General features: G+C 45.8%; 1 protein-coding gene and 1 long non-coding RNA gene across 2 annotated transcripts in view; one reads left to right on the top strand and one right to left on the bottom strand.

The window, feature by feature from the left end:
- The window catches only part of astn1 (astrotactin 1), a 2,581,734-nt gene that overhangs the window by 1,886,321 nt on the left and 677,226 nt on the right, over positions 1–18,187 (top strand). The gene's annotated exons all lie outside the window — the stretch shown is intronic.
- The window catches only part of LOC144497185 (uncharacterized), a 57,061-nt gene that overhangs the window by 37,460 nt on the left and 1,414 nt on the right, over positions 1–18,187 (bottom strand). The window contains exon 2 of the long non-coding RNA XR_013498524.1: positions 14,689–14,757. This is a non-coding gene — a long non-coding RNA (uncharacterized LOC144497185). The remainder of the gene's footprint in view (positions 1–14,688; positions 14,758–18,187) is intronic.

Here is an 18,187-nt window from a genome sequence, read left to right as displayed (position 1 = left end):
GTTGGGGTTGGCACGGATACGTCCGGGAGACCAGTGATCAGCAGGTATGGTTGGGGGGGGTTAGCGGTGGGTGGGGATCACGTAGCCAGCAATGCTGTGCTGGCCATTGATCAAGCTGACCAGCAATTGGGAGGCCGGCAGTGCGAGGCTAATGCGAGGCTAATCTCTGCTATGACAAATCGGCGCATGGGCAGTGGCCCACTCAGTGCCGTGCTGCCGGCCTCTCCAGCAAGAATAGGCCCTGCCCCCAACTTTTCATCACGATTTTCGCCAGGGCACTCTGTGATGCAAAGCTTGTGGGAGATTCATTTTGAAAGTCCCCTGAAAAAAGCAGCAGGATTTACTCCAGTTTTTATGCAAATTCGGCACTTAGAATTTGTTTGGGAGAATTCCACCCTGGGTGTCAGCCTTTCGCTGCTTCATTATCCAGAGTAATGCTTTGACCAATCAGTGTTGATCTCCCTGGTTTGAATTTAAACAAAAGCTTGGCAGTTAACTGTTCCCTGCCTGCCAGGCCAGCACTTTTATTGCCCATCCCTAATTGCCATTGAGAACGTGGTGGTGAATTGCTTTCTTGAATCACTGCATTCCATGGGATGCAGATACATCCACAGAATGTTCTGAGGGAAGGAGTTCCAGGATTTTAACCCAGCAGCAGTGGCAATACATCAGTCAATCAGAATCCACTAACCAACCAATCAGCTCTCTCTTCTCATGTGGTAAAAATTGTTGCTCCCTTTACAAATGATATTCTTGCAAATTGTCCTGATAACTGCAAGCTGAAAATACAGCACAAACAGGCCCTTCGGCCCACAAGTTGCGCCGGTCATGTCCCTACCTACCTAGGCCTATATATAGGCTTACCTATAACCCTCAATCCTATTAAGTCCCATGTACTCATCCAGAAGTCTCTTAAAAGACCCTATCGAGTTTGCCTCCACCACCACTGACGGCAGCCGATTCCACTCACCCACCACCCTCTGAGTGAAAAACTTACCCCTGACATCTCCTCTGTATCTACTCCCCAGCACCTTAAACCTGTGTCCTCTTGTAGCAGCCATTTTAGCCCTGGGAAAAAGCCTCCGAGAATCCACTCGATCTATACAAAGAACAAAGAACCTCTCAACATCTTCTACACCTCTATCAGGTCACCTCTCATCCTTCGTCTCTCCAAGGAGAAAAGACCGAGCTCCCTCAACCTATCCTCATAAGGCATGCCAACCAATCCAGGCAACATCCTTATAAATCTTCTCTGCACCCTTTCAATCATTTCCACATCCCTCCTGTAATGAGGCGACCAGGACTGAGCACAGTACTCCAAGTGGGGTCTGACGAGGGTCTTATAAAGCTGCATTATTATCTCCCGACTCCTCAACTCAATCCCTCGATTGATGAAGGCCAGCACACCATACGCCTTCTTAACCACCTCAACTACCTGCGAGGCCAATTTAAGAGTCCTATGGACCCGGACCCCAAGGTCCTTCTGATCCTCTACACTGCTAAGAGTCTTACCCTTGATATTATACTCCTTCATCCCATTTGACCTGCCAAAATGGACCACTACACATTTATCCGGGCTGAAGTCCACCTGCCACTTCTCCGCCCAGTCTTGCATCCTATCTATGTCATGCTGCAGCTTCTGACATCCCTCCAACCTATCCACAACACCACCAACCTTCGTGTCGTCGGCAAACTTGCCAACCCATCCCTCCACTTCCTCATCCAGGTCATTTATGAAAATGACAAACAGCAAGGGTCCCAGAACAGATCCCTGGGGCACTCCACTGGTGACCGACCTCCATTCAGAAAAAGACCCATCTACAACCACTCTCTACCTTCTGTAGGCAAGCCAGTTCTGGATCCACAAGGCAACAGCCCCTTGGATCCCATGCCCTCTCACTTTCTCGAGAAGTCTTGCATGGGGGACCTTATCGAACGCCTTGCTGACGTCCATGTAAACCACATCTACCGCTTTTCCTTTGTCAATGTGTTTAGTCACATTTTCAAAGAACTCCACCAGGCTCGTAAGGCACGATTTGCCTTTGACAAAGCCGTGCTGACTACTTTTGAGCAGACTAAACTTCTCTAAATGTTCATAAATCCTGTCCCTCAGGATCTTCTCCATCAACTTACCCACTGAGGTTAGACTCACCGGTCGGTAATTTCCTGGGCTATCCCTATTCCCTTTCTTGAATATAGGAACCACATCCGCAATCCTCCAATCCTCCGGAACCTCTCCTGTCTCCATCGACGACGCAAAGATCATCACCAGAGGCTCTGCAATCTCTCCCCTTGCCTCCCACAGTAACCTGGGGTACATCCCATCCGGACCCGGCGACTTATCTATCTTGATGCGATTCAAAATTTCCAACACATCCTCTTTCTTCATGTCCACATACTCAATCTTTTCAGTCCACCTCAATCCTGTAGTACAACCACCCAGGTCTTTTTCCACCGTGAATACCGAGGTAAAATATTCATTAAGCACCTCTGCTATTTCTTCTGATTCTGTACAGACTTTCTCACCTTCACATTTTATAGGTCCTATTCCTTCACATCTCATCCTTTTACTTTTCACATATTTATAGAACACCTTAGGGTTCTCCTTAATCCTACCTGCCAAGGCATTAAGACAGAGTTGAGGAGGAACTTCTTCTCCCAGAGGGTGGTGAATCTCTGGAATTCTCTGCCCACTGAGGTGGTGGAGGCTACCTCGCTGAATATGTTTAAAGCGCGGATGGATGGATTCCTGATCGGTAAGGGAATTAAGGGTTATGGGGATCAGGCGGGTAAGTGGTACTGATCCACATCAGATCAGCCATGATCTTATTGAATGGCGGGGCAGGCTCGAGGGGCTAGATGGCCTACTCCTGCTCCTATTTCTTATGTTCTTATGTTCTTAAGGCCTTCTCGTGACCCCTTCTGGCTCTCCTAATTTCTTTCTTAAGTCCCTTCCTACAAGCCGTATACTCATCTAGATCCCTATCATCGCCTCGCTCTCTGAACCTTTTGTACGCTTTCCTTTTCTTTTTGACTAGGTTCAGCGCAGCTTTCGTGCACCACGGTTCCCGTAACCTACCAAAACCTCCCTGTCTCATCGGAACATTGTCATGCAGAACACCAGACAAACATTCCTTGAAAATCTGCTGCCTTACTTTGGTACTTTTCCTCAAGAATGCCTCCTTCCAATTTACGCTTCTAATCTCCTGCCTGATGGCTTCATATTTCCCCTTACTCCAGATAAACACTTTCCTAGCTTGCCTGATCCTATCTCTTTCCAATGCTAGCATAAAGGAGATAGAGTTATGATCACTATCCCCAAGATGCTCCCCCACTGAGAGATCCGACACCTGTCCAGGCTCATTAGCCAGTACCAGATCGAGTACAGCCTCTCCTCTTGTAGGCTTATCCACATGCTGTGTCAGGAAACCCTCCTGAACACGCCTCACAAACTCCTCCCCATCCAAACCCCTTACTCTAGCGATATTCCAATCGATGTTTGGGAAATTAAAGTCTCCCATCACAACAACCCTGTTATTACTACATCTCAGTAAGAGTTTTAACAACACCAGGTTAAAGTCCAACAGGTTTATTTGGTAGCAAATACCATTAGCTTTCGGAGCGCTGCTCCTTCGTCAGATGGAGTGGAAATGTGCTCTCAAACAGGGTACAGAGACACAAAATCAAGTTACAGAATATGATTAGAATGCGAATCCCTACCGCCAACCAGGTTGGATGTAGGGATTCACATTCTAATCACTATTCTGTAACTTGATTTTGTGTCTCTGTGCCCTGTTTGAGAGCATATTTCCACTCCATCTGACGAAGGAGCAGCGCTCCGAAAGCCAATGGTATTTGCTACCAAATAAACCTGTTGGACTTTAACCTGGTGTTGTTAAAATTCTTACTGTGTTCACCCCAGTCCAACGCCGGCATCTCCACATCATTACTACATCTCTCCAGGATCTGTTTCCCTATCTGCTCCTCAACATCCCTGTTACTATTGGGCGGCCTGTAGAAAACACCCACCAAAATTATCGACCCCTTCCCGCTCCGAACTTCCACGCACAGAGACTCCGTAGACAATCCCTCCACGGCTTCCACCTTCTCTACAGCTGTGACACTATCCCTGATCAGCAGTGCCACTCCCCCCCCCTCTTTTGCCTCCCTCTCTGTCCTTTTTGAAACATCTGAAACCCGGCACCTGAAGTATCCAGTCCTGTCCCTGTCCCCAAGTCTCCGTAATGGCCACCACACCACACTTCCAAGCATCGATCCACACTCTAAGCTCAACCACTTTATTCACTACACTCCTGGCGTTAAAATAGACACATCTCAAACCTTTGGTCTGAGCTCTCCCCTTCTCCATCACCCGTCTATTCTCCCTCTTACACTGTGTACAATCCTTCTCTATTTGTGGGCTAACCTCCTCGCTCTCACTCTCAGTCACTTCATCACGATTCCCTCCCCTCAACCTTTCTAGTTTAAAGTCTCCCCAGTAGCCTTAGCCAACCTTCTTGCCAGGATATTGGTCCCCCTGGAATTCAAGTGTCACCCACCTTTTTTGTACAGGTCACACCTGCCCCTAAAGAGGTCCTAATGATCCAGGAACCCGAATACCTGCCCCCTGCTCCAGTCCCTCAGCCACGCATTCATCCTCCACCTCACTCCATTCTTGCTCTCACTTTCCCGTGGCACAGGCAGTCATCCTGAGATTACTACCTTTGCATTCCTCCTTCCCAACTGTCTACCTAACTCCCTATATTTTCTTTTCATGACCCCTTCCCTCTTCCTACCTATGTCAGCGGTACCAATATGTACCACGACCTCTGGCTCCTCTCCCTCCCACCTCAGGATATCTGGTACGTGATCAGAGACATCCCGGATCCCGGCACCAGGGAGGCAGATCACCATCCGAGACTCCCGTCTGCCTCTGCAAAAACGCCTGTCCGACCCCCTTACTGTTGAGTCCCCGGTTAATACTGCCTTCCTCCTCCTTTCCTTAGCCCTCTGAGTTACAGGGCCGGACTCTGCTCCAGAGACACGGCCACTGCTGCTTCCCCCAGGTGGGCTGTCCCCCCCAGCAGTACTCAGACAGGAGTACTTATTGTGAAGGGGCACATCCACCGGGGTGCTCTCTATCACCCGAGCTTTCCCCTTCCTGGACGTTACCCACTTGTCTGCCTCCCGTGGCCCCGGTGTGACCACCTGCTGATAGCTCCTGTCTATCATTTGTCTTCTTTCACTCAAGTTCTGTCGGACCAGAAAAGTCATTTTAATGATGTTGGTTGAGGGATAAATGTTCACGAACAGAAGTCGCCTGCTCTTCAAACAGAATGTAGAGGGTTTTTTTGTATGCCACTCTGAGACGGGTCACCTCCTACAGTGCAGCACTCCCTCAGTACTGCACTAATTTGGATATTTATGCTGCAGCAATCCTTTGATGGAAAGCCATTTCTTTTGATGAAGTCAAGCAAACAAAATGTCAATTGTCTTCACAGCTTGGTAGAAAATGGGATAATAGTCTGTTAAGTTGTTTGTTTCACATTGCTTTCACAAGTTAAAATTACATTTCCCTTTGACAAGAATCAACATTAGCTCACGTTTTAAATGCACTGCCCTGCCATCAAAGAAAATCTTCTTGAACAGCTATTTTGTGAAATGCAACGGTGATTATTCCTCACAATATGTCTCTGGACCACCATTTTGTACTCAGTGAAGGAATTATCACTTACAAAGGACAGTGATTACTGAATGGAAAAGAGCAATTTATCCCTCATACAATGGACAAGTTATGCATATGGTGCCTGGAAGCTTTCATTATCTTGGGCCTTTATACAATGACAAGATTTTCTTTTAGAATTGAAATACAGGTCAGGTTACAAAAGTGAAAAATAGTCGACACACGGAATCTGAATTAAAATGCACATGGTAGAAATACTCAACAGATTTATGGCATTGCCTCGGCAGCCCGAGACGCGTAAGATCCCGCCTGAGGCCAACGGAGAATGCTGCTCTGCGAGCCTCAGGAAGGGCATGCTGGTAAAATTCTGGCCCATATGTCTGGAGAAAGAAGCAAGAGTTCACATTTCAAGTTTGACCCTGGGATGGAATAGTCATTGAGCAAGTGAAAGAGGGGAACGGATGGGAAGAAATATTAAAGAGAAAGTCAGTGTCAAGGTGGATGGAAGGAGAGATTAAATTACAGAAATTGTTTTAAGTTCGTTCATGGGATGTACGCATTTCTGTCTGGGCCGGCATTTGTTGTCCATCCCTAATTGCACTGAATGGCCTGCTGGGACATTTCAGAGGACATTTAAGAGTCAACCATATTGCTGTGAATCTGGAGTCACAAGCAGGCCAGGTAAGGACAGCAGATTTCCTTCCCTAAAGGACATTGATACGGGGCAGAAGGAGGACATTTGGCTCATTGTGTCTGCACACTACCATCATGACTTAGTGCCATTCCCCTGCCTTTTCCCTGTACTCCTGCACATTGTTTCCATTCAAGTACTCATCTAATGCCCTCTTGAATGCCTCGATTGAACCTGCCCCCACCGCCCTTCCAGGTAGAGCATTCCAGATTCGAACCGCTCGTCGTGTGAAAAGGTATTTTTCTCACATCGCAGTTGCTTCTTTTGCAAATCATTTTCAATCTGTTCCCTCTCATTCTCAATCCTTTTACAAGTGAGTATAATTTTTCCCTATCTACTCTGTCCAGCCCCCTCATGATTTTGAATTATCAAATCTTCTCTTAGTCTTCTTCTCTCCAAGGAGAACAGTCCCAACCTCTCCAATCTATCCCCACAACTGAAATTTCTCTTGCACTTGGAACCATTCTTGTGAACCTATGACAAAAGCTTTCATGGTGCAAAGCCAAAAAGAATGGTAATGGGAGAAGGAAAGTATTAAAAGACGTGTCTAGAAGGCGAGTTGATGGCAGAATCCTGGATAGCTATCATCCAAAAGCAAAGACAAGGAAATAAGAGAAATGAGCGTGAAAAACAAACTAGCAAAGAAATATAAAACAGAATAGGGGCAGAACTTGTGATTTAAAATTATTGAACTCAATTTTTTGTTTATATTTATTTGAACATTGGATGTGGTCATCAACATTTTTTGCCCATCCCTAAATGCCCTTGAGGAGCTGGTGGTGAGACTAACAAAGAACAAAGAAAATTACAGCACAGGAACAGGCCCTTCGGCCCTCCAAGCCTGCACCGACCATACTGCCTGACTGAATTAAAACCCCCGACCCTTCCGGGGACCATATCTCTCTATTCCCATCCTATTCATGTATTTGTCCAGATGACCTTTCAAAGTCACTATTGTATCTCCTTTCACTACTTCCCCCGGCAGCAAGTTCCAGGCACCCACCACCCTCTGCGTAAAAGACTTGTCTCGTACATCTTCTTTAAACCTTGCACTTCGCACCTTAAACTTATGCCCCTTAGTAATTGACTCTTCCACTCTGGGAAAAAGCTTCTGACTATCCACCCTGTCCATGACCCTCATAATCTTGTAGACTTCTATCAGGTCGCCCTTCAACCTCCGTCGTTCCAGTGAGAACAAACCAAGTTTCTCCAACGTCCCCTCATAGCTAATGCCCTCCACACCAGGCAACATCCTGGTAAATATTTTTTGTGCCCTCTCCAAAGCCTCCACATCCTTCTGCTAGTGTGGTGACCAGAGTTGAACACTATATTCCAATTGCGGCCTAACTAAGGTTCTATAGAACTGCAACATGACTTGCAAATTTTTAAACTCAGTGCCCCGGCTGATGAAAGCAAGCATGCTCTATGCGTTCTTGACAACTTTCTCCACCTGCGTTGCCACTTTCAGTGACCTGTGTACCTGCACACCCAGATCCCTCTGCCTATCAATACTCTTAAGGGTTCTGCCATTTACTGTGTATTTCCTATCTTTATTAGACCTTCCAAAATTACCTCACATTTATCTGGATTAAACTCCAGCTCCCATCTCTCCACCCATGTCTCCAACCGATCTATATCCTGCTGTATCCTCTGACGGTCCTCATGGCTATCCGCAAATCCAGCAACCTTTGTGTCGTCCGGAAACTTACTAATCAAACCAGTTACGTTTTCCTCCAAATCATTTATATATATTACAAACAGCAAAGGTCCCAGCACTGATCCCTGAGGAACACCACTTGTCACAGCCCTCCATTCAGAAACGCACCCTTTCACTGCTACCATCTATCTTCTATGACAGCCAGTTCTGTATCCATCTTGCCAGATCACCTCTGATCCCATGTGACTTCACCTTCTGTGCCATGAGGGACCTTGTCAAAGGTCTTACTGAAGTCCATGTAGACAACATCCACTGTCCTACATTCATCAATCATCTTCGTCACTTCCTTGAAAAACTCGATCAAGTTAGTGAGACACGACCTCCCCTTCACAAAACTATGTTGTCTCTCGCTAATACGTTCACTTATTTCCAAGTGGGAATTAATCCTGTCTCGAAGAATCCTCTCCAATAATTTCCCTACCACTGACGTAAGGCTCACCGGCCTGTAATTACCTGGATTATCCTTGCTACTCTTTTTAAACTAAGGAACAACGTTGGCTATTCTCCAATCCCCTGGGACCTCCCCTGTATTAGACCTGGTTGGCTATAGAGATTTGCATTCTAATCAGTATTCTGTAACTTGATTTTGTGTCTCTGTGCCCTGTTTGAAAGCAGATTTCCACTCCATCTGACGAAGGAGCAGCGCTCCGAAAGCTAATGGTATTTGTTACCAAATAAACATGTTGGACTTTAACCTGGTGTTGTTAAGACTCTTACTGTGTTTACCCCAGTCCAACGCCGGCATCTCCACATCATGACCTCCCCTGTAGCCAGTGAGGATACAAAGATTTCTCTTAAGGCCCCAGCAATTTCCTCCCTTGCCTCTCTCAGTATTCGGTGGTATCTCCCATCAGGCCCTGGGGACTTGTCTACCTTAATGTTTCTCAAGAACCCCAATATCGCCTCCTTTTCAATTTCAAAGAACAAAAAGAACAAAGAAAATTACAGCACAGGAACAGGCCCTTCGGCCCTCCAAGCCTGCACCGACCATGCTGCCCGACTTAACTAAAACCCCCTAACCTTCCCATCCTATTCATGTACTTCTCAAGACGCCCCTTAAAAGTCACTACTGTATCTGCTTCCACTACCCCCCCCCCCCCCCCCCCCCCCCCGGCAACGAGTTCCAAGCACCCACTACTCTATGTGTAAAAAATCTGCCTCATACATCTCCTTTAAACCTTGCCCCTCACACCTTAAACCTATGCCCCCTAGTAATTGACTCTTCCACTCTGGGAAAAAGCTTCTGACGATCCACTCTGTCCATGCCTCTCAGAATGTTGTAGTCTTCTATCAGGTCTCCCCTCAACCTCCGTCGCTCCAGTGAGAACAAACCAAGTCTCTCCAACCTCTCCTCATAGCTAATGCCCTCCATACCAGGCAACATCCTGGTAAATCTTTTCTGTACCCTCTCCAAAGCCTCCACATCCTTCTGGTAGTGTGGCGACCAGAATTGAACACTATATTCCAAGTGCAGCCTAACTAAGGTTCTATAAAGCTGCAACATCACTTGCCAATTTTTAAACTCAATGTCCCGGCTGATGAAGGCAAGCATGCCGTATGCCTTCTTGACTACCTTCTCCACCTGCATTGCCACTTTCAGTGACCTATGTACCTGTATACCCAGATCCCTTTGCCTATCAATACTCTTAAGGGTTCTGCCATTTACTGTATATTTCCTATCTGTGTTAGACCTTCCAAAATGCATTATCTCACATTTGTCCAGATTTAACCCCATCTGCCATCTCTCCGCCCAAGTCTCCAACTGGTCTATATCCTGCTGTATCCTCTGACGGCCCTCATCGCTATCTGCAAATGCAGCAACTTTTGTGTTGTCTGCAAACTTACTAATCGATCCAGTTACATTTTCCTCCAAATCATTTATATATATTACAAACAGCAAAGGTCCCAGCACTGATCCCTGAGGAACACCACTTGTCACAGCTTTCCATTCAGAAACACACCCTTCCACTGCCACCCTCTGTCTTCTTTGACCGAGTAAGAAGTCTCACAACACCAGGTTAAAGTCCAACAGGTTTATTTGGTAGCAAATACCATAAGCTTTCGGAGCACTGCTCCTTCGTCAGATGGAGCAAATTTCCTTAATCCTACTGGCCAATGACTTCTTTGACCGAGCCAGTTTTGTGTCCACCTTGCTAGCTCACCTCTGATCCCATGCGACTTCACCTTCTGCACCAGTCTGCCATGAGGGACCTTGTCAAAGGCCTTACTGAAGTCCATCAATCATCTTCGTCACTTCCTCGAAAAACTTGATCAAGTTCGTGAGACACGACCTCCCCTTCACAAAACCATGTTGCCTCTCACTAATACGTCCACTTATTTCCAAGTGGGAGTAAATCCTGTCTCGAAGAATCCGCTCCAATAATTTCCCTACCACTGAAGTAAGGCTCACCGGCCTGTAATTACCTGGATTCAACATGACTCAACTTTCTACATACCTTTCCCCAGACTCATCCACCAAGTCCTTCTCTTTGGTGAATACTGACGCAAAGTACTCATTTAATACCTCACCCATTTCCTCTGGCTCCACCCATAGATTCCCTCCCCTGTCCTTGAGTGGACCAACCCTTTCTCTGGATACCCTCTTGCTCTTTATCTATATATAAGAAGTCTTGGAACTTTCCTTAATCCTACTGGCCAATGACATTTTGTGACCTGTTTTAGCCCTCCTTACTCCAGCATCCTAGCCTAGACAAATGCTTCCTTTCTCTCTTTGACTAGGCTCACAATATCTCTCGTTATCCAAGGTTCCTGAAACTTGCCATACCTATCCTTCATCCTTAGAGGAATGTGCCGGTCCTGAATTCCTATCAACTTACACTTGAAAGCTTCCCACATGCCAGATGTTGATTTGCCCTCAAACATCTGCCCCCAATCTACATTCTTCAGTTCCTGCCTAATATTATTGTAATTAGCCTTTCCCCAATTTAGCATCTTCACTTATCTTTATCCATCAGTACCTTAAAGCTTACTGAATTGTGGTCACTGTTCCCGAACTGCTCCCCTACTGAAAAGTCGACCACCTGGCTGGGCTCATTCCCCAATACCAGTTCCAGTATGGCCCCTTCCCTAGTTGGACTATCTACATACTGTTTCAAGAAGCCCTCCTGGATGCTCCTTACAAACTCTGCCCCATTCATTCCACCAGCACTAGGTAAGTTTAGAAGGGGATAAAATGCCTAGTTGAAGGAGGAAGTGCTGTTCCTCAAGCCTGCATGAAGAGCACTACAGCAGGCCATGGACTGAAAGGTCGGAGTGGGGGCAAGGTGGAGAATTTAAATGACAAGCAACTGGCATCTCAAGATCACACGTTTAGATTGAAGAGAGGCTTTTAGCAAAGCATTCGCCCAGTCTGGATTTGGTGTCCCCAGTGTGGAGGAGACCACATAGTGAGCAGCGAATGCAGTACACTAAGTTCAAAGAAGTACAGGTAAAGAGATGGCTCACCTAGAAGAAATATTTGAGTATTTGGATGGTGAGAAGAGAGGGGGTGTGTGGGTTAAAGGGCAAGGGTTTCACCTCCTGCACTTGCAAGGAAACATGTAGTAGGTAAGGGAAGTGATGTTGGAGGAGTGGACCAGGGTGTCACAGAGGGAACAGTCCCATCAGAATGTTGATAGGGGAGGTGAGGGGCAGGATGTGTTTGGTGATGGCATCACACTGTAGATGGCAGAAATTGTGGAGGATGATCCTTTGAATCCAGAGGCTGGTGAGGTGGAGGCTAAGAGGAAGGGAAGGTGCACTGAAGCCTGGGAGGCAGGGAAGGGATGAGAGAGGAAGTGCATGAAATAGAATGGGGGAGGTCAAGGGTTCTGTCAAGCACAGTGGTGGGGGAATCCTTGTTTGAGGAAAAATAAACTGTGAGTATGTGATAGAAACAAAGAAATTGGGAGAATGAAATAGAGTGAATATGGGGAGCGGTGTGTGTAGTTTTAAGGTTTAAAGGTTTTGTATTAGTGTCATGAGTAGGCTGACATTAACACTGCAATGAAGTGACTGTGAAAATCCCCTAGTCGCCACACTCCGGCGCCTGTTCGGGTACACGGAGGGCAAATTTAGCATGGCCAATGCACCCAACCAGCATGTCTTTCGGACTGTGGGAAGAAACCAGAGCACCAGGAGGAAACCCATGCAGACACGGGGAGAATGTGCAGACTCCGCATAGACAGTGACCCAAGCCAGGAACCGAACCCGGGTCCCTGGTGCTATGCAGCAGCAGTGCTAACCACTGTTGCCACCATGCTGAGGGGATGTTATCAAGGTAGCTCTGTCAGTCAATGGGTTTATAGTGAATGGAGACAGAAGTTAAGGAAGGGAAGGAAAGATTCAAAGACAGACTGTGTGAATGCAAGAGGTGGTGGAAATTGGAAAGGAAGTATAATTTTTCATTCAGATAGAGTTAGATGATGTCGGATTGAATGAGGTTCATATGGAGCATAAACATCAGTGTGGAGAAAGTTGGATTCAATGTCCTGTTACTGTACTAATAAAAAAATCACTAACAGAGAGGTCAATAACCAGAAAGAATAGATTTAAATTAATTGACAGAAAATTTGGATGACAGTTGAGGAGAATTGCCATTCATGATTATGAGAGTAAACTAGCTCAGAATATTAAAAACAGACAGCAAAAGTTTCTACAAATATATAAAACGAAAAAGAGTGGCGAAAGTAAACATTGGCCCTTTAGAGGACGAGAAGGGGGATGTAATAACTGGAAATGGGAAAACGGCTGAGGCATTGAACAGGTATTTTGCATCGGTCTTCACAGTGGAAGACACAAATAACATGCCAAAAATTGATGACAGGAAGGCTATGGCAGGTGAGGACCTAAAAACTATCATTATCACCGAAGAGGTAGTGTTGGGCAAGTTAATGGGACTAAAGGTAGACAAGTCTCCTGGTCCTGATGGAATGCATCCCAGGGTATTAAAAGAGATGGCGGGAGAAATAGCAAATGCACTAGTGGTAATTTACCAAAATTCACTGGACTCTGGGGTGGTTCCCGCAGATTGGAAAACAGCAAATGTGACCCCACTGTTTAAAAAAGGAGGTAGACAAAAGGCAGGTAAATATAGGCCGGTTAGCTTAACTTCTGTAGTAGGGAAAATGCTTGAATCTATCATCAAGGAAGAAATAGCGAGACATCTGGATATAAATTGTCCCATTGGTAAGACGCAGCATGGGTTCATGAAGGGAAGGTCATGTTTGGCTAATTTGGTGGAATTCTTTGAGAACATTACATGTGCAGTGGACAATGGGGAACCTGTGGATGTGGTGTATCTGGATTTCCAGAAGGCATTTGACAAGATGCCGCACCAAAGACTGCTACATAAGATAAAGATGCACGGTGTTACGGGTAATGTATTAGCATGGATAGAGATTGGTTAACCAACAGAAAGCAAAGAGTGGGGGTAAATGGGTATTTTTCTGGTTGGCGATCAGTGACTAGTGGTGTGCCTCAGGGATCAGCGTTGGGACCGCAATTGTTTACGATTTACATAGATGGTTTGGAGCTGGGGACCAAGTGTAGTGTGTCAAAATTCACAGATGACACTAAGATGAGTGGCAGAGCAAAGTTGCAGAGGATGCTGAAAGTCTGCAAAGGGATCTAGATAGTCTAAGTGGGTGGGCGAGGAAGATGGAGTACAATGTTGGTAAATGTGAGGTCATCCATTTTGGTAGGAGTAACAGCAAAATGGGCCATTATTTAAATGGTAAAAAATTGCAGCATGCTGCTGTGCAGAGGGACCTGGATGTCCTTGTGCAAGAATCTCAAGGAGTTGGTTTGCAGGTGCAGCAGGTAATTAAGGAGGCAAATGGAATTTTGTCCTTCATTGCTAGAAGGATGGAGTTTAAAAACAGTGAGATTATGTTGCAGCTGTATAAGGTGCTGGTGAGGCCACACCCGGAGTACTGTGTACAGTTTTGGTCTCCTTACTTGAGAAAGGATATACTGGCACTGGAGGGGGTGCAGAGGAGATTCACTAGGTTGATTCCGGAGTTGAGAGGGTTGGCTTATGAGGAGAGACTGAGTAAACTGGGGCTATACTGATTGGAATTCAGAAGAATGAGGGGGAGATCTTACAGAAACATATAAGATTATGAAGGGAATAGGTAAGATAGAAGCAGGGAAGTTGTTTCCACTGGGAGGTGAAACTAGAACGAGGGGGCATAGCCTCAAAATAAGGGGAAGCAGATTTAGGACTGAGTTGAGGAGGAACTTCTTCACACAAAGGGTTGTGAATCTGTGGAATTCCCTGCCCAGTGAAGTAGTTGAGACTACATCATTGAATGTTTTTAAGGCAAGGATAGATAAATTTTTGAATAGTAAAAGAATTAAGGGTTATGGTGAACGGGCGGGTAAGTGGAGCTGAGTCCACAAAACGATCAGCCATGATCTTATTGAATGGCGCAGTAGGCTTGAGGGGCCAGATGGCCTACTCCTGCTCCTCGTTCTTATGTTCTAATGCCAATTATGTGCTAATCCCATCTCTATATAACATGCTAAAATACTCTCAGTGCCTGTATCTCAGCAGGTGGCTGCAAGACAGAGTGATCATGTTTCTACCATCCTCACCAGTCTCTTCTTCCTCTCGTACTTCATGCCCCTGTCCTATGGTCCAGCCAGTTTGCAGTTCTTGGGTACCTGAAAGGAAAAAGAGTAGCGCAGAACCAGTCATGATGAGAAAAAGTGGAAAGCAAGATATACGTGTAAAGAACATCTGTTCTTCGTAAATCAGGACAGTGGTGTGAGGGGCAGGTGGGATGTGAGAAGGAGGATTTGGGTAGGAGCATATCATTGTCTTTTATGCTTTCAGCCCTGCCATTGCCCCAGCCTCAGACACTGCTATTCCATTGATGGGGAGCATGCATGTTTCTATCGGGGCGAGGACAGGTACTCATGCCGGTCCTCTACTGTCTACAGTTATGGACCATTTTGTCCAACACTAGAGAAGGACGTTTGTCAGTGACTGTGGTGCAATGTGTTCCTCTCATGGTTAAATGTGTGCAAGCTGTGAGTTGTGGGTGTGATGGCTAAGTGTGTGTGATTGAGGTGAAGCTATGAATGTAATGTACAATCATGTCTGAAAGAAACCATAGATCCGTGTGCAATGGGGTGTTAAGCACTATGTGCTGCAATTAGTAGGATATGGCATTTGATGATGCACTCACTGAAGTCAACCACTCACATGAAGCCGAAGAAATTATTGTGCCAACGCCTCTGGGTCCTTGGGGTTACATTGCTGGCATTGATCTTCATGACTATCTGCTCCCAATGTCTCCTCAGAGTTTGTCTTGAGGACCTTGTGGAGAGATGACCTCCCTCCCCACATCCACTGCTGCACAAGGCATTCTAAGTTGTGAGCCCACTTTCTAACATATTGTGCCATTCCTGTGTCTTTCTTCGGTTTGACTGACTTTGAGAAAGACTTCCCGCAATCGCACCAACCAAAATGTTGCACCATTAAGAGGCACAGGCTGGCTTTTACTGGCACAGTCTGTAGCTTGAACTAACGTCTCACAATTCTGTTCAGGCATGAAGACACTCAGCAGCATGCTTACTAGTGCTAGCTGCAACCTGCAATCATGTAAATAAGAGGGTTAGTAACTCACCCCCTGCCCCTCACAGCCTGTCCACCATCGTCAAGGCATAAGTCAGGAGTGGGATGGAATACTCTCCATTTACTTTGACCAGTATAGCTCCGATAAAGGTCAAGAGATTCGACACCATCAAAGGCAAAGCTGCCCACTTTATGTACATTCATCCACCACCTTAAACATTAAGTCTCTTCACCTGCGCACAGTGGCAGCAGTGTGCGCCATCCACAAGATGCACTGCAGCAACTTGCCATGCTCTTTCAACAACACCTTCCAACCTGTGACCCCTACCTCTAGAAGGACAAGAGCAGCAGACACATGTGAACACCACCACTTGCAGGTTCCCTCCAAGTCACACACTGTCCTGATTTGGAATTATATCCTTCACTGTCGCTGGGCCCGAACCCTGGAATTCCCTCCCTAACAGCGCTGTGGCTGCACCTTCGCCTCATTGATTGCAGCGGTTCAAGGAGGCAGCTCATCACCACCTTCTCAAGGGCAATTAGGGATGGGTAATAATTACTGGTCTTGTCAGCGACACCCACATCCCATCCTATATAAATAAGCACAAAGTTTACTAGTTGATTGTATCAGAAGCAGCAAGACCTGAGTTAATCCCGTATTGTAATCCCTGCACCCATTTTCAGATCTCATGGATGTTTTCCTTTGAAATGGTGACGCCAGTGCTCCTATTGCACTGAAACTAGCTGTGTGTCGGAAAACAGTTATTGTTTTATTTATTCACTGTCCACCATCACTGCTGTCATTATTAACATTTTATTAAAACCATAATTCAAATGAGAATGGCAGTGATTACAATATTGCTGAACACTATTGATGTTATCACAGAGCTTCTAATTATCTCAAATCAAATCATTTCCCCTTTCCTGTGCATAATTAAACCCCTGGTGAGTATGAGTACATGGTTCACTTCACATTTCCCCCCCAATCAGTTCTGCAGATTATTTTCAGGATTGACTGTTGAAAAATCATCTTTAAACAAACTTACACTACATATTTTGGGAATAAGGCCATGAGCATATAGGAATTTAGGGGCAGGAGTAGGCCATTCGGCCCTTCAAACCTGCTCTCGAAACATAGAAACTGGAAACAGGAAATTTAGCCTTTCGAGCCTGTTCTGCTTTTCATTATGTTCATGGCTGATTATCAAATTCAATATCCTGATCTCCCCTTTCCGCCCACATCCCTTGATCACTTTGGCCCCAAGAGGTATATCTAATTTCTTCATGAAATCACACAATGCTTCGGCCTCAATACTTTCTGTTGGAGTGAATTCTACACATACACCACTCTCTAGGCAAAGAAATTTCTCTTCACCTCTGTCCTAACAGGTTTACGCCTTATCCTCAAACTATGACCCATAGTTCTGGTTCCCCCATCATCAGGAAAATTCTTTCTGAATCTCTGTCTAACCCTGTAAGAACTTTGTAAGTTTCTATGAGATCCCCTCTCACTCTTCTAAACTCCAATGAAAACAATGCTAACTGATTTAGTCTCTCCTCATATGACAGACCTGCCATCCCAAGAATCAGCCTGGTAAACCTTTGCTGTACTCCCTCCATATCATGGACATTCTTCCTTAGATAAGGACACAAAAGCTGCACACAGTACTCCAGGTGTGGCCTCATCAATGCCCTATGCATCTGCAGTAAAACATTCCTTCCCTATACTCAAATCCTCTCACTACGAAGGCTAACAAAGCATTTGCCTTCTTTACTGCCTGCTATACCTGCGCGCTTACTTTCAGCGACTGATGCACGAGGACACCAAGGTCTCGCTGAGTATCCATCTCTCTCAATTTACATCCATTCAAGTATAATCCGTCTTCCTATTATTGCTACCAAAGTGGATAATCTCATTCAACCGTCATTCAATGGACAGAATATCCCCTAATATTTAACAATTTACGAATATATACTTTTTTTGGTTTGGTGTAGCACTTACGAAGAAATATGTCTTATGACAATGCCACAGTACTGGGTGCTACAACAAAGTCTTATGAAGTGCTTATAATTGTGAAGTGCTTTGAAAGGTTAGTCATGGAACAAATCACTTCCAGCCTCCCGGACTGCCTGGATCCACTACAGTTAGCCTAATGCCGCAACAGGTCCACAGCAAGCGCCATCTTCCTGGCCCTGCACTCAACCCTGGAAAACCTAGATAACAAAGACACCTATGTCAGACTCCTATTTATTGACTACAGCTCAGCCTTGAACACCATTATTCCTACGAAACTCATCTCCAAACTCCGTGGCCTGGGCCTCGGCTCCTCCCTCTGCGACTGGATCCTGAACTTCCTAACTCACAGACCACAATCAGTAAGGATAGGCAACAACACCTCCTCCACAATCATCCTTAACACCGGTGCCCCACAAGGCTGTGTTCTCAGCCCCCTACTATACTTTTTATACACCCTTGACTGTGTTGCCAAATTCCCCTCCAACTCGATTTTCAAG

Source organism: Mustelus asterias, chromosome 8 (genome assembly GCF_964213995.1).
Source record: "Mustelus asterias chromosome 8, sMusAst1.hap1.1, whole genome shotgun sequence".
NCBI lineage: Eukaryota > Metazoa > Chordata > Chondrichthyes > Carcharhiniformes > Triakidae > Mustelus > Mustelus asterias.
The sequence above is the reverse complement of the archived record's forward strand: the minus strand, read 5'-3'. Positions and strand labels throughout refer to the sequence as shown.